Source organism: Pogoniulus pusillus, chromosome 2 (assembly GCF_015220805.1).
Source record: "Pogoniulus pusillus isolate bPogPus1 chromosome 2, bPogPus1.pri, whole genome shotgun sequence".
NCBI classification, from domain to species: Eukaryota; Metazoa; Chordata; class Aves; order Piciformes; family Lybiidae; genus Pogoniulus; species Pogoniulus pusillus.
This window is the reverse complement of record NC_087265.1, coordinates 30,473,502-30,488,716: the sequence shown is the minus strand read 5'-3', so window position 1 is coordinate 30,488,716 and position 15,215 is coordinate 30,473,502. Positions and strand designations below refer to the sequence as shown.

At 47.4% G+C, this 15,215-nt stretch overlaps 1 protein-coding gene across 4 annotated transcripts in view; it reads right to left on the bottom strand.

Moving 5' to 3' along the window:
• The window catches only part of VWC2L (von Willebrand factor C domain containing 2 like), a 64,160-nt gene that overhangs the window by 2,962 nt on the left and 45,983 nt on the right, over window positions 1-15,215 (bottom strand). The gene's annotated exons all lie outside the window — the stretch shown is intronic.

The window sequence follows — 15,215 nt, the reverse complement described above, 5'->3', positions numbered from 1 at the left end:
AAAAGCTCCACAAAACCCTACTATCCAGCTGTCCCACTTCAAATCCTCTCTCGCCTCCTCTCTTGTTCTTGCTTCAGATAGCATCAGGAACTAATGACAGAGCCATCAACACATGGAACAGCAATCAAGGCAGTTGCATTCGTGGCATCAGAAAAGCATGAAGATGTCTGAAAATGCTTGACTGCTGCTCCTAAATGTCACCCTTTGGCTGGCCATTGATTTTAATCCATGCATCTGGTGCATGAGGTGCATTCAAAAGATGAGTGTGTACAGACACAAAACTACAGGCAAGTTGTTAGTGCTTGAAATAAGGCTGAAGACTGTCGGGGGGAGGGGGGCGGGTGTGGGAATAAGGGCCCTGCATGGCTGGAAACAGGGTGAGCTGTAGCAAGATCAGTGCCAAGGGCTCATGTATTATAGTCTCAGAGAACTATTAATTTCATCTTGATGATTTATTACTGCTTTGACTTTAAGATGCTCCTCAGGATCCCATCTTCAACCTCAAAAGACTATGAGTTTGGCAGGGCTGGGCCTTCCACCTTATTTAAAGGCCTTTTCAAATGCAGGTCATCTGTAGAGCAACTTTTCACATCCATCTTAAGCCACAACAGAAGTGTCCAAGAAACATGTCTCTAATGGCTCCTGTATCCAAATTTAGGTTCATAGAATCATAGAATCAGCCAGGTTGGAAGAGACCTCCAAGATCATCCAGTCCAACCTATCCCTCAGCCCTAACCAGTCAACTAGACCATGGCACTAAGTGCCTCATCCAGTCTTCCTGAACACCTCCAGGGATGGTGACTTCACCACCTCCCTGGGCAGCCCATTCCAATGGCAATCACTCTCTCTGGGAAGAGCTTCCTCCTAACGTCCAGCCTATACCTCCTCTGGCACAACTTGAGACTGTGTCCCCTTGACTGGGTGTATCCCAGAACTTCCACTTCCTTCCATGGGTGGGAGGGGGGGAAGGTTGGCTGTAGCACTGACAGGGTCTGTGTCTCTCCATGAAAGACCCAGACCTCCTCCTTTTCCTGGCCAGCATATGAATCCACCAGGATGGCAAAACAAGTAGGCTTTTGCTCTATACAAAGAAATCCAACACTACTTGTTGAGCTAGAGTTCAGGCTACACTGGTCTGCTGTCAGTGCACTGGACATGCAGACATTTCAAGCCTCGTTAGGGCTGGATAACCTCCAACGGTCTCCTAACCTTTGTCATTACATGGTGCAAAGAACTTTGAAGCTGGAGTTACCAAACAAGGCATGCAGTAATCCAGAAAAGCCAAACTCTCTCTATGCACACATATACATTATATGGGTTTTGTTTTTTTTAGGGGTTGGGTTTTTTTGGGGGGTTTCTGGTTGTTTTTTTTTTTACTACATATATGTGGGTTGAAAAAGTCATGATCCATTCTGGACACAAGCTGAAGCTTTCTGAAGTTGGTGTCTCTCCAGAAGGCATAATCCTAGATGGAAAGGTTGTGATCCCAACTGAGGTATTCCCCTGGCAAGTCACTGAAGTTGTCAGCTCTCAGGGATTCTGGGTCCCCGTGCTGGCTGCACCACTGCCTCTGCTATTCATCACAGATTTCAATTCTCTGCTTCATCAAGTTGTGAACACAACACCCAGCAAGAGCTTCACCGTCAGATTTGGCTCATTTGCTGCTGTTAAAGGCCCAGGGTTTAAATGCAATGAAAATGCCAATAATTGTATCTAGCTGCAAATGAACTAAGCACCTGTCCTTTAATAGGAGGCAGTCAGAAGATTATCTGCTGATGCTGGGGATGCCCAGCATGGGCAACTACCCCACAACAGCCTGCTCCATGCTCCTAGCGCTAAAAGGCCTTTTTATTAAAACAAAAACCCTCCTCTGGAAATCAGAGTGGCAAGGAAAGGATTGTTTCCTTTTTTGCTGTCCTGTGGCTGCCTGTTAATCATCTCATTCGAGAAGCCAATGCTGCCCTGGCACCCACACACCTCTCCAGACATAGCCTTCTCTGAGTGCTGGACAACGGCAGATGTAGAGCACTGCTGGCCCATTCAATGTGACTAAAAACACATGGGAGGCTGGTGGCAATGGGAACTGGCATGTTTTCTCACTCACTGGAGGGACACCTAGCTTGAGTTTGGGGACTCTGGGCTCCCTTCATAGGGTCTTGGCTGCATCCCTGCACTTAAACACTGCAGAGACAGAGAATGACATGGGCCATGCTCAGCCAAGGACAAACAAGTTGAAACTGGTGTATGGGGTACTGCAAACTGGAGAAAAGTTCATTTTCATTTGCACCCAGCTTACCTGTCCATCCCATGACTGCTCCCTCATAGCCACAGCTGCCTTCCCTCCACCTCCCAGCAGCCCCAGCTCCCTTCTCCCTCTTGAACTTCCCCATTTGTAAAAAACAAACAAACAAAAATCATTAAACAGCTCTCATTAATGTCCTGCTCTCAGAGTTGACAAGCAGAAAGCAGCACCATGATGAAGAGATGTACTGATAGATAGTAGCCGAAGATGAGCCAGCAGTGTGCCCAGAGGGCCAAGAGAGCCAATGGCATCCTGGCCTGTATCAGGAACAGTGTGGCCAGTAGGACAAGGGAGGTTATTCTGCCCCTGTACTCAGCACTGGTCAGGCCACACCTTGAGTACTGTGTCCAGTTCTGGGCTCCTCAATTCAGGAGAGATGTTGAGGTGCTGGAACGTGTCCGGAGAAGGGCAACAAGGCTGGTGAGGGGCCTGGAACACAAACCCTCTGAGGAGAGGCTGAGGGAGCTGGGGTTGTTTAGCCTGGAGAAGAGGAGGCTCAGGGGTGACCTCATTGCTGTCTACAACTATCTGAAGGGAGGTTGTAGCCAGGTGGGGGTTGGCCTCTTCTCCCAGGCAACCAGCAATAGAACAAGGGGACACAGACTCAAGTTGTGCTGGGAGAGGTCTAGGCTGGATATTAGGAGGAAGTTCTTCCCAGAGAGAGTGATTGGCATTGGAATGGGCTGCCCAGGGAGGTGGTGGAGGCACTGTCCCTGGAGGTGTTCAAGAAAAGCCTGGATGAGGCACTTAGTGCCATGGTCTAGTTGACTGGCTAGGGCTGGGTGCTAGGTTAGACTGGATGGTCTTGGAGGCCTCTTCCAACCTGGTTGATTCTATGATAAGAGCTCTGACTGAATATGTGTGATATTGGGGGGAGAAAAGAAGATGCAATTGGCCCCTTCTGGGCTTTCTTTGTCCAGGGGCAAAGATTGGCTTTCTGTATTATTTCTCAACTGTATATAATAGTAAAAAACATGTAAATATATTTTGTATGCATGCTTGTAAATTTAGCCTACTGCAAAATATAGCTTTATCTTACTTCCAAGCCATCTGAGCTGGCCTGGTAAACTTTTACTGGGGGAGAAGGGGGAGAAGTTCCCAACCCACCGCAGTGATAATTCAACTGAAATTCCCACCCTCTGAGATCCAATGGTTTTATCACAAAGGCTGCCAGTCAGCCCCCCCCTTTTTTTTAAACCCATCTAAACTTCATCCACTTTCATACTGGAAAAGTGGGTTCTGTTTGTTCAAAGCGGAATGCAGAGAGCTTTGCACCTGTGGCTTAACCAGGAGAAAGATGCACTCAGAGACAGACACTGCGATGCTGAAATTCGGTGGAAAATAGGCCCCAGACAAATAACATCTTCTATGGAATGGCACAAGTCACTGGGGAGTTTTCCAGCAACCTCACGTTTTTATAGAGCTGACAGCTAATGCATTGCTGGAGACAACATCCAGCACCTGAGGAAGCTACGTGACTTTGGCCTTGTTTCTTGCTGCAGCATCTGGCTGTAGCCTCATGGGCTGCAACTCCTCCACATCACATCACATCACATCACATCACATCACATCACATCACATCACATCACATCACATCACAGTCTTGGGGTTTTTTCATTTGCAGCAGACCTAATCAGACTCTTTTGAGTTCTCTTGTTATTTCTTTTTCTCAGATCAGCATCCCAACGTTTCTAAAGCTAAGTGCCTCAACCTCATGCTGTTGGAGACTGTCCTGAGCTTTTTCCCACTGTGGCTATGGCAGCAGCAGTCCAAGATCAGGATCTGCTAAACTGAGGAGAAAAATTGTGAAGAATAAGACAGAACAGCAGAGCAATGTGGGTTTTTAAATTATTACTCAGAGGAAGATGCTGGTCAGAAACATTTGAAGACATGTCAAGCACATCAAGAAAGTTACTTGCAATAATTGGAGTAGGAACATGCAACTGCTTTGGGCAAGGGCTGCTGTCCTGCCCTTTGCAAAAGCATCTTAAACTGCAACTACAATGAAAACAGGACAGCAGCCACCCTCTGTTCTTGCTCAGGAAGACTGATAGGAGAGGTTTGCTACTCCCACAGACAATATAATTGGGAGATTTGCTTTGTTTAACATAGTTAACATTCGTAAAAGAATACAACACTCCAGGCTGTTCGCTAGAACAACTGTGAGGATTTTTATGGAGATATACGAGGGACATTTTGGATGCAGAAAAGAAACATTCATACATGGCTGTTGTCTGGAAAGAGTGACAGCAAATTTGTGTATGCTTAAGAGCAGATATCTGGCCTGCATGCTGAACTGCAGCCCTGATATAGAGGGAATGCACCTAATCCCATCTGTGGGCACTCAGTGCGTGCCTTCTGCACCACGCAATGCTAGCCAGGGGCATGAGCTAACATCCTCTTGAACTTAGTAGCACAGAAGTGATTTAAAGAAACGTGAAAGCCTTCCAGTCTGATGCTCCCCATTACAGTGGAAAGAGCTCACAGCCCAAGCACAAGAGGAGCACATCTTCTGTGTAGCCCCCACCACAGCACTGTGGAGATGGGGAGGAAAGCACTAAATCAAGAGCATCCCACATAGATGCTAAGTTACAGCTGGAAATAGCAAGGTTTTGGGGTCTGATGCCCTTCAACATCATCAGCACACACTCAGGCTGATGTTTTGGAGTCGCTCGGTGCCAAACACCAGCTCAGCTTCTTGGGGCTGTGGGCTGCAGGCTGCCCCTAGTTGCTTCCTGGGTGACTTTTACTGAACTCAATGGCTTTGCCTGTGGCTTACAGCAGGTCTCAATTTAGCTTCATGTGTGCAAAGAAGTAATACAAGGAAATGAAATGTTAAGCACTGCAGCAAGCACAAATCACTTCAGGCCAACTGCGACATTCAGATATTTGACCTGAATGGCCTCTTGCAGCAGATGAAGCTCATTGCCTGCACTGGAACTTCTCACGGTACAACCTCACATTTCAGCGGGGAGCAGTATTCTCCTCTTTGTTAAATAGCTTCTAACAATAACCCTGTGTCTCCTGCCACTCCTTTAAGAGCCTCCCCATCCCTTTAGGAAATACTAAGGCTGACTCCAAGAGAATTTAGCTTATTCAGTCAATGGATATCGTCAGAGAGAAAGGTGCTGATGGCTATGCTTATCTACTTTGCACCAGTAGTTTAGATAGCCACTAATCAGCAACTCAATTTAGTCAGTTATCCCTCAGGCTCCTGTGTGATGTGCCCCACAATTAAAGCTTCAAGGGATAAGCAGAAAGTGATGGTGATTTCCAACAGGATTTAGGGATGGATACAGCCTGGAAACATCCCCATGGATGCTCATTCAGCTGAATGAGTCCTGGTGGCTTGGACCTTCAGAGATTGACCACAAATGCAACAGGGTGTTGGAATTTACTCCTGTCAATCTGCCTAGAACTGGGGGACCCATTTCTAGTGAACAAAACAGGCATATCATGGTACTTACCATGACCAGCCCATGCCATAGGCTATGTGGTCTTCAGTGCCAGCATCCAGCACCCCAAGCATCCAGCCCCTCACAAAGCGATGACCAGGTGAGGACTGCACACCTAAACCTGCACAAGGACGCTCATGGACAACTCCCCAACATAGAGTGAGGCAAAACACACCAGAAGTATGTGACCCTCAGGCTCTGGTGCAGAGGGCAGAAATCACTAGCTTAGTATACCTTGGGATGTTTTCTACATCTAGGCTGAACTGTGTGCTCAGTGGAGAAGAAAAATTAATCTTATTTTTAATGGCAGCCCCCATTCTGGAAGTTATCAGAGCTCCTCTCTGCTGATCCTGCAGGATCTTTTCAAATGCTCATTTAGCTCTGTCAGTGCTATTTATGTGATCACTTCAGATTGAAAGGAAAGAGCTCAATTTGTGGCTTTAATTAAGGAGTCGAGGGAAGAAGTCTTGTTTTCACTGCCTGGTATTGAGTCTGTCTGTCCCCCTCTCCCCAGGGGGAGAAGAAGACAGCAGATGAAGGCAGAGGTGAAACATAAAGCAGTCAGCTGCCAATGCTGAGATTTGCCTCACTGAAAGTTAGATTTAGTGATGCTCTGCAGGGGATGCTGAAAGCCCCACCAAAAGATTACAACCCTGGAGCTCTTTTGTGTCAGAAAGAGGTTGAAAGGTGAAGATCCCAGCTCAAAGAACTGCTGAAGCCCAAGGATGCATCAAAAGCAGGGCTGCTGTGGCCATGGCCTATGGAGAGGTGAATTCATACCCTGATAAAGCCCAGGTCTGATCCCAGGTCTCTGACAAGTTGCCTCTTGGTGGGGGGTGGACTACACTTGCAGCTCTGCCTCCTCACTGCTCCTGGAGGTGATGTCCATATCCCTCAAGCTGTGGAGGACATAGGTCTTTGCAGATTAAAGGACATCTAATCATAATTCCACATGTTCTGAATACATGCACCAGGTGAAAATATCCACCTGGGACTTCCCTATAGTCCATGTCCATTCCCAGCCAACCCTCAAAAAGTCTCCTTAAGTGCTGGACATGGGATCATCTCAGGTCAGTGAACCAGCAAGACTCTGAAAGCCCCTTTCCAGCCTGCTCACAGTCTCCAACAGCAGACAAGCTCTCCCAAGCTATCTGCATCCAAACGTGGAGGCAGCATCAACACCTCGGCCAACATCCACTGTGGGTGGAATGAAATCTGGCTGCTGCTCAGTCTTTGGGAGGGACTAGGCGTGGAGTCTACCAAACCAGGCCAGCCTCGGCACTGTAAATTAACAGTCCCTGTAGCAGGCAGGCAGGGGCTGCCGGAGGTGTCAGTCCTCACTGCCACAAGCAAAACAGAGCCATCTGCCACCCCAAATGTGATTGACTGCACAGCCCAGCTTGGAAGTGCTGCATGCTGGAGCACGGCAATGTTTCCAGCGTAGGCAGGTGAAAGTTGGTCAGCAGCACCAAGAGCCATCGCCTGCTAACAGCCGCTCCCTGTCGCATGGCACTCACATGCTGCGGGGACGAGGAAGCCCTACCCAGCGCAGCAGCTGCCAGGGACGTGGTGTGCCCTTCTGGCAGGAGGAGGGGGCTCGTGGTGCGGCGGGCAGCATGCACAGGAGGGCAAAAGCATTGCTGACTTTTGGTGACAGGCCCACAAGCAAGTGGATGCTGAAATGAAATCACCATGGGATTCGTCCCATCCTCCCCCATGAGTTGAAGGATGAAAGCCAAGGCAGACATGGAAAGCTTCGGGGGGGATATATGAGCTCTCAGCAGCTCCCCTTCTGCCATTCAAAAGTTCAGGAATTGCCCTGTGCCTTTTCATGGTCGTTGTTGCCACTGACATTTTAAAATCCTCAAAGGAAACCTTGCCTGGGCCTGAAGTACAGAGGGATGTGTGTGTATACATGTGTCTCTGTCTCTGGAGGTGTTCACAGAACATGGCACTTTGGCCCATGATGCAGTGGCCATTGTGGTGTTGGGTTGCTGCTCAGACTCTCTGATCTTGAAGATCTTTTCCAGCCAAAACTATTCTATGATTCTATCAACCTATGCTAGACATTAGCAAAGCCAAAGAAGTTTGAAAGTCACAATTCCCACATCCTTTTTTTTTCCCTTGGCTTTGAGCCAGTGTTTTCCTGGAAGGACAGCAGGTTTGTGCTCTGCCTGCTCCTGACGTCAGTCACCAGTGCTGACAGTGCAAAGAGCCCCCAGAAGGTGGGCATGCCATGCCTGTCCTCTCTGCTGGAAGGAACCAAAAGAGGCATACATACAGTGATGGACCAAATGATGTTCAGTGACAAGGTCAACTCCTGCCTGGGATGTTCCCATGTTTAGGCAGATCATCACATGATGGTGGCTCTCAGTTGTGGTTACAAGTGCCACCTCTTTGAGTTGAGGGGTTCAGTTTTCTTTTGCCGCCTTGTCCAGTCACCCATGGAGAGATGGCTCCTCCGATGTCCCTAATTTCACTCAGAGCCTTCTGCTTTTGTTTGTTTCTTTTTTCCATTTGTAGACAAATGCTGCTGGCTCTGACTAAAAACTCCCTGTAGTCAACCAGTTGTACCTCCTAGCCATTATGAGCTTTCAACCTTGCACATCACTGCCCCAAAGAATTAATCTCCTCCAAAGCTGTTCTGTAGCTTTTCCCCATTGTTCCTGTATGTTTTGCTCCTCACAAGATGATGCCAACATATTCTTAAGCACTGCTAGAGATTTTTCCAGCCATAATTCGTATTGCTGGGTGCCTAAAGATGCCTAAAACCTATTTAATCTCTGCAATAATACATATATATGCACACATACTTGCAGTATCCTTCTCCAAGCTAAACTGAAGTTGCTCACTCTACGCAAGCCCTACATCATTAAAAGGATAGCATTAAAAACACAGACCAGGCTGAAAAGCTAAACTCAGGGCAATGGGAGCATTTCCACTGATTTTTACCAGTGATGAAGCCAGCACAATAAATCATAGGCCCACTGAGTCAATTTGGTTAGAAAAGACCTTTAAGATCATCAGCTCTAACAGCTAACCCAGGGCTGCCAAGTCACCACTAAACCATGTCCCACAGCACCACACACAGAGGTATTTTTAAATCTCTCCAGGGATGATGACTTCCCCACTTCCCTAAGCAGCCTGTTCTAGGGCTTGAAAATGCTTTCTAGGAAGATTTTTTTTCTAATACCCAGCCTAAACTTCCCCATGTGCAACCTGACCCAGTTTCCTCTTGTCCTACTGCCTGTTACTTGGGAGAAGAGACCAACCTCCATATGGCTCCAATCTCCTTTCAGGTAGTTGTAGAGAGCAAGAATATCTCCCCTCAGTATCCTTTCATTGAGGTTGATCAATCCCAGTTCCCTCAGCTGCTCCTCATAACACTTGTGCTCTAGACCTTTCATCAGCTTTGCTGCCCTTCTCTGGGCACACTCCAGTACCTCAGTATCTTTCTTACAGGAAGGGCCCAAAACTGAACACAGTATTTGAGGCACAGCCTCACCAGTGCTGAGTACAGGGGGATAAAACACATCTCCTCTCATCCAGCCCACTGGGACAGGGATCTCCTGGTGGCCCCACATCACCTTCTGGCTCTCCCTGTGCAGAGATGTCCACGTCATGCAGGCTTTTCTCAGACAGTCCCAAGTATCTGTTGTCTTGATGTCTAATTAATGCAGGGGATCCACTCGAGTTCCCTAAATTATAACCTGGCTCCCAATGACACAGACTGATTCAATCCTCATGACTTTGCACTGCAGTTAGAAAATTACTGATTGCTTGCTATCTGTCTTAATCAGGAGCAGCAAACAAATGAGGGACAAGGAGACATCCAGAAGGGAATGCACCACATTACTCCTCCTTATTGACAGCATGGTTACTTAATTTGATGTGGAGACATAACTTCAGGCATCACTAAATAGTGAAGCAGGAATGTTTTGGTGCAAGGAAGATCTATGGGTGCAATTTAAAAGCAGTCTGTTTAGGAGCAGTGACATCTACCAGCGCTGATACAGATCTGAGCTGTGCGAGCATTTTAAATAAAGACAGTAGCTCCCTGACAGTTAATAAGCACCAGCCAAAAACTGCAGCCCCCACTTCCCTCTTCGTTCACTGTACTTGTGGGATAAACATCATGATGGAGGACCAAACTCCAAGGATGATGGTCACCTCCCATGTGCCCAACCCAGGGGCCATGCCATTATTTGCTTTCTGGCACGTAGCACTGCCTACACTGGGATGGTCACAAAGCTCTAGATGAGGCATTTGGCATGGCTTGCTGCAGAGAAGGCAGTTGATGGGGATGATGGAGACAAAGCCATGTTCATTACAGGCAGAAAACAGATCAGCTGTGAGCAGTGCCAATGATTGTCAGCCAACACTGCCAATGGCGAGTACAAAAGGATGCCAAGCTGGCCAGTTCCCAGGATTACAGCTCAGAAGCACCAGAACTTTTCCTGCAGCTGGAAAACTGTGGGTTGAGATGCAATAATAAACTGTGGGGACTCTCAACTGTGAGAATGACTCTTTTAAAATCAGTTTAAACAGTCCAAGATCAGTGCAGATAATCTAATGAAACCAACCTGGGCACACTAAAGACTCTAGAGTGAGTGGTGTGTTTCCTGCTGCTTTAGAAGTGTATTTGCTTCACTGCATGGGCATCTCCCCCATGCCTGTGCACTCAGCCTCTCCGCTTCCGATTCCACGTGCATCGAAATCAAAGCTGGGAGCACATCTGAGTGCATTGTGCTCTCCCTGCAATACCTCCACCCCAAGTTTCCCCATTTTACTGGGTTCGTATTTCAGTGGTAGGTTATGAACCGGTGACCAGCAGCGTTAAGCACTGCTGCAGCACAAACTAGTAGCTGCTATCAAATTTATAGTCATTTACTCACTCTGCTGATTGAAGAATCCACTCAAATTGAGGGCAGCGTTGATGTGAAAGCACTGCTACCCAAGTCACGGAGGAACCAACACACAGCACAGCTCAAGATGAGCTCTCAGACAGCAGAAGAACAAAATGCAGGGCTACAGATTTCACCTTCCTATAGGATTCCACCTCTTTTAATATAAAATGCAAGTTTGCATTTTCAGAGTCACCAAGAGAATTTGCCACAAGATTCCTTTTCATTTGGAAAGGATTTATGTGTGCAAATATCTTAATCAGCATTGAGAAGTTTAGCTTATGGTAAAAAAACCAAAAACAAACCACAGAGGTGAGGTGCTCAGCACTGCACAGGCAGATACTGTGCATATAAGCCAGATTTTTTCTTTTAGTCAGATTTGTACATTCAAGGTTGAAGAAGGAAAGCAGTAACCCCTCAAATACAGCAGTAACCACCTACTAAGTGAGAAATCCATGTTTCAACGCTTCCCTGACCAAATGAAAAGGATTAGCTCTCAAAAAAACCCTCTTTGCAGATAACATAAATCTTTGAGAGCATCACACAGAATCTTTAAACTTTACTTGCAGGCAATGAAAGTTACTCCTGGGTCATTATAAGCCTTCAGGCTTTTAACAACTTGTCTAAACAGGTATTTCCCAAAATGAACTCCAGCAGAGCTGGAGGTACATTAATTCTTTTAATGCTTCAGACATGGCTAATAAGAGGAGATGGTTTGATTTTGTTTGGGTGGGTTTTTTTTTCCCCCAGAGCTGGTATCAAATAGGTTAATTTAAAAGCAAACAATTAATAACATGACATTAAAATACTGTATCAGGCAACAACGTGACCAGAAAAAACAACTGCCAACAAGCGGAAAAGTTGCACCTCCCAGAGACTAAAGCTTTAACTGAAGGAATACGTACCCAGGGAGCACATACATGTAATTATATATATCTATGCTGTTGGGTTTCTCTTGCCTCACCAGCTTAGGTCCCAAGAGTGGCCAAGGAAAGAGTCCAGCGGAAAGCCACAAGGATGATTAGGAGACTTCAGCATCTCCCCTACAAAGAGAGGCTGTGAGACTTGGACCTGTTTAGTCTGAAGAAGACTGAGAGGAGATCTCAACTATTTTTACAAATATCTGGCAGGTGGGTGTCAAGTGGATGGGGCCAATCTCTTTTCAGTGGTCCACTGAATTAAGATGACAAGGAGCAACAGGTACAAACTGGAACATAGAAGGTTTCACCTCAACATGAGGAGAAACTTCTTTACAGAGAGGATGACAGGCTGCCCAGAGAAATTGTGAAGTCTCCTTCTCTGGAGAGTGTGGACTATCATAGGGGACCCTGCTTGGCAGGGAGGTTGGACTCGATGATCTCTGGAGGTTACAGAATCAAGAATTAGCCAGGTTGGAAATGACCTCCAGGCTCATGGAGCCCAACCTATCACCTAACCCTTCTAATTAACTAGACCATGGCATTAAGTGCCTCATCCAGCCTCCTTTTAAATACCTCCAAAGGTGGTGACTCCACCACCTACCCAGGCAGCCCATTCCAATGTCAATCACTCTTTCTGTGAAGAATTTCTTCCTAATGTCCAGCCTAAACCTGCCTTGGTGCAGCTTGAGACTGTGTCCTCTTATTCTGTCACTGAGTGCCTGGGAGAAGAGACCAACCCCTGCCTGGCTACAACCTCCTTTCAGGTAGTTGTAGGCAGCAATGAGGTCACCCCTGAGCCTCCTTGTCTTCAGGCTAAACAAACCCAACTTCCTCAGCTGCCCCACATAAGGCTGTGCTCCAGCCCCCTCCCCAACCTTGGTGCCCTTCTCTGGACACGTTCCAGTATCTCAACATCTTAAATTAAGGGGCCCAGAACTGGACACAGGACTCAAGGTGTGGCCTGACCAGTGCTGAGTACAGGGGCAGAATGACTTCCTTGGTTCTGCTGGCCACACTGTTCCTGATACAGGTCAGGATGCCATTGGCCTTCTTGGCCACTTGGGCACACTGCTGGCTCATGTTTGGTCATCTGTCGACCAATACCTCCAGGTCTCTCTCTGCCTGGCTGCTCTCCAGCCACTCTGTCCCCAGCCTGTAGTGCTGCTTGGGGTTTTTGTGGCCAAAGTGCAGAATCCAGCACTTGACCTTGTTAAAACTCACATGTTGGACTGTGCCCACCTATCCAGCTTCTCCAGGTCCCTCTGCAGAGCCCTCCTGCCTTCTAACAGGCTGACACTTGCTCCCATCTTGGTGTCCTCTGCAAACTTACTGATGCTAGACTCAATCTCCTCATCCAGATTATCAATGAAAATATCAAACAGGACTGGGTGCAGCACTGACCCCTGGGGCACACCACTAGTGCCTGGCTGCCAGCTGGATGTGGCATCATTTATCACTGCTCTGGGCCCAGCCATCCAGCCAGTTCCTAACCCAGCACAGAGTGCCCCTGTCCAAGCCAAGAGCTGACAGTTTGGCCAGGAGTTTGCTGTGGCAGACAATGTCAAAGGCCTTGCTGAAGTCCAGGTAGACTACATCCACAGCCTTCCCCATGTCCACCAGGCAGGTCACCTGGTCATAAAAAGAGATCAGGTTGGTCAAGCAGAATCTGCCCCTCCTAAATCCGTGCTGGCTGGGTCTGATCCTTTGGCCATCCTGTAGGTGCTCTGTGATTGCACTCAGGATGATCTGCTCCATTATCTTGCATGGCACAGAGATCAGACTGCCAGATCTGTAATTTCCCAGTTCCTCCTTCCAACCCTTCTTGTGGATAGACATCACATTGGACAGCTTCCAGTCTTCAAAACCTCTCCAGTGATCCATGGCTGTTGATAAATGATGGAGAGTGGCTTGGCCAGCTCATCTGCCAGCTCTCTCAGCACCCTAGGATGGGTCCCATAGACTTGTAAGGATCTAAGAGGCTCAACAAATCCCTAATTACTTCCTTCTGGATTATAGAGGGGCTGCTGTGCTTCCTGACCCCACCTACCAGCTCAGGAGGCCAGCTGTCCTGAGGACAACCTGCCTTGCTATTGAAAATTGAGGTCACTTCCAAACTCTGTGTGATTCTGTGCCATGGGACAGAATCACAGCAACATTCAGATTGGAAATGACCCTCAGAATCACCAAGCCCAACTGATATTCCTACTCCACAAGATTCACCCTAAGCCATATCCTCAAGCACCACATGCAAATGACTTCTAAACACATACAGGGCTGGTGACTCCACCACCTCCCTGGGCAGCCCATTCCAATGCCTGACCAGTCTTGCTGTGAGAATCTTTTCATAATGTCCAGTCTAAACCTACTCAGCTGCAGCTTCAGAACATTTTTTCTTGTACTATCACTAACCACCTGTGAGAGGAGACCAGCACCAATCTCTCCACATCCTTTCAGCTATCTGTAGTCAGCAATGAGGTCTCCCTTCTGCCTCCTCTTTTTCAAACTAAACAGCCCCAGTTCCTTTAGTCACTAGGACAGGCTCAGTACAGATGTTGTGTCCTTATAAAGATTTCCCAGGACACTCAAGAAAGGAATTAGGATGCAGAGTGGCAAAATCTGCCAGGGACTTGGCTGGGTGTTCATCCTACAACACCGGGGTACCTCCCAAGACACCACCCTCAGACCTCAGCAGGGTCTTTGTTCATGCAGATGTGAGGAGAAGCTCTTATCTAGAGAAGCAAGTGGCAAAATAGCTCTTGATTGCCCAAGTATCTGGACTTTGCTCTCTCTCTGGGTATGTCCATTCAAAGGGGAAGGTTAACAACAAAAGACTAACAACTGGGACTTTTTCTCTGGATCTTTTGAGCTTTTAGCCAACTTACTCACCTCTTAGTTGTGCTGGGTGTGAAAATTTAATGATTTTTATGGCTCATTTTAACATTTTTATGTCTTTTTTTTTTTCTCTGGAAAAAAAACCCCACATTTGGTGTAAGAATTAAAACAGTATTTCATCCTTAACTGCAATCACAGATGATGTATGGAAGAGAGCTGGCTGCATGTCAACTCGATATAAAACCAGAATTGAATCTAACTTGGTCACTACAGCTGTGCATGATGTTTTATAGGGTGGGTTTTTTTCATGTCAGTCATAAACAAAGTGGAAACTGTGACAGTGCTAATTTTGTAGGAAGTAGGAGAAAAAAAGATGCAAAACAGGGGAGGCTGGGGCATGGTAGGGGGTGGGGAAAAAAAGGACTACTAGACATTTATCTGAGTTGTGCTTTTAGAAGTGCAGCCCACTGAAAACCCAACTGTCCTGGAGACCTGTATACCCCTAAATTCCTCTCTCTCTGTGGCTTGAATGGGAGAGGAAAAGGCGTGAAAAGACCTGTACCCTCCCTGCCCTGTAGGCGTGAAGGGGTGAGCAAGGGGCCCTGCAGCAGGAGGGGTGCCCATGCAGTGCCCGCGCTGGAATCGGGCTGGGATTGGCTGTGGTCTTTGCGCCTAGGCAGTGGTAACTCTGCTCTTTGTCTAGGGAGGGTATAAATATTGGGGGACTTCCCACTTTGGGGGTTCCTGCCTTAGAGTTCTCCCCTGCCTGAGAGTTCTCCCCCCTGCCTGGATAGATCTTGCA